The sequence below is a fragment of the Neophocaena asiaeorientalis genome, unplaced genomic scaffold (assembly GCF_003031525.2).
Source record: "Neophocaena asiaeorientalis asiaeorientalis breed wild unplaced genomic scaffold, Neophocaena_asiaeorientalis_V1.1 scaffold165, whole genome shotgun sequence".
Classification (NCBI taxonomy): Eukaryota; Metazoa; Chordata; class Mammalia; order Artiodactyla; family Phocoenidae; genus Neophocaena; species Neophocaena asiaeorientalis.
In genome coordinates, this window is record NW_020173918.1 from 161,117 (window position 1) to 162,666 (window position 1,550).

Consider the following 1,550-nt stretch of genomic DNA (forward strand, 5'->3'; position numbering starts at 1 on the left):
GAGAAACACGCCAAGACACATATTAATCAAATATTAATCAAACTGTCAAATATTAATCAAACTGTCAAAATATTAAATACAAAGAAAACACATTAAAAGCAGCAAGGGAAAAACAACAAATAACACACAAGAGAATCCCCATAAGGTCAACAGCTGATCTTTCAGCAGAAACTCTGCAAGCCAGAAGGGACTGGCAGGACATATTTGAAGTGATGAAGGAGAAAAACCTACAACCAAGTTTACTCTACCCAGCAAGGATCTCATTCAGATTTGATGGAGAACTTAAAACCTTTATAGACAAGCAAAAGCTGAGAGAGTTCAGCACCACCAAACCAGCTTTACAACAAATGCTAAAGGAACTTCTCTAGGCAAGAAACAAAACAGAAGGAAAAGACCTACAATAACGAACCCAAAACAATTAAGAAAATGGGAATAGGAACATACATATTGATAATTACCTTAAATGTAAATGGATTAAATGCTCCCACCAAAAGACACAGACTGGCTAAATGGATACAAAAACAATAGCCATATACATGCTGTCTATAAGAGACCCACTTTAGACCTAGAGACACATACAGACTGAAAGTAAGGTGATGGAAAAAGATATTCCATGCAAATGGAAACCAAAAGAAAGGTGGAGTAGCAATTCTCATATCAGACAAAATAGACTTTAAAATAAAGACTATTAGAATAGACAAACAAGGACACTACATCATGATCAGGGATCAATCTAAGAAGAAGATATAACAATTGTAAATATTCATGCACCCAACACAGGAGCACCTCAATACATAAGGCAAATGCTAACAGCCATAAAAGGGGAAATCGACAGTAATACAATCATAGTAGGGGACTTTAACACCGCATTTTCACCAATGGATGGATCATCCAAAATGAAAATAAATATGGAAATGCAAGCTTTCAATGGTACATTAAACAAGATGGACTTAACAGATATTCATAGGACATTCCATCCAAAAGCAACAGAATACACTTTCTTCTCAAGCACTCATGAAACATTCCCCAGGACAGATCATATTTTAGGTCACAAATCAAGTAATGGTAAATGTAAGAAAACTGAAATGATATCAAGTATCTTTTCCAGCCACAACACTATGAAACTAGATATCAATTACAGGAAAAGATCTGTAAAAAATACAAAAACATGGAGGCTAAACAATACACTACTAAATAACCAAGAGATCACTGAAGAAATCAAAAAGGATATCAAATACTACCTAGAAACAAATGACAATGGAAACACGATGACCCAAAACCTACGGGATGCAGCAAATGCAGTTCTAACAGGGAAGCTTATAGCAATACAATCTTACCTCAAGAAACATCTCAAATAAACAACCTAACCTTACACTTAAAGCAATTAGAGAAAGAAGAACAAAAACCCAAAGTTAGCAGAAGGAAAGAAATAATAAAGATCAGATCAGAAAAAAATGAAAAAGAAACGAAAGAAACTATTGCAAAGATCAATAAAACTAAAAGTTGGTTCTTTGAAAAGATAAACAAAATTGATAAACCATTAGCCAGAC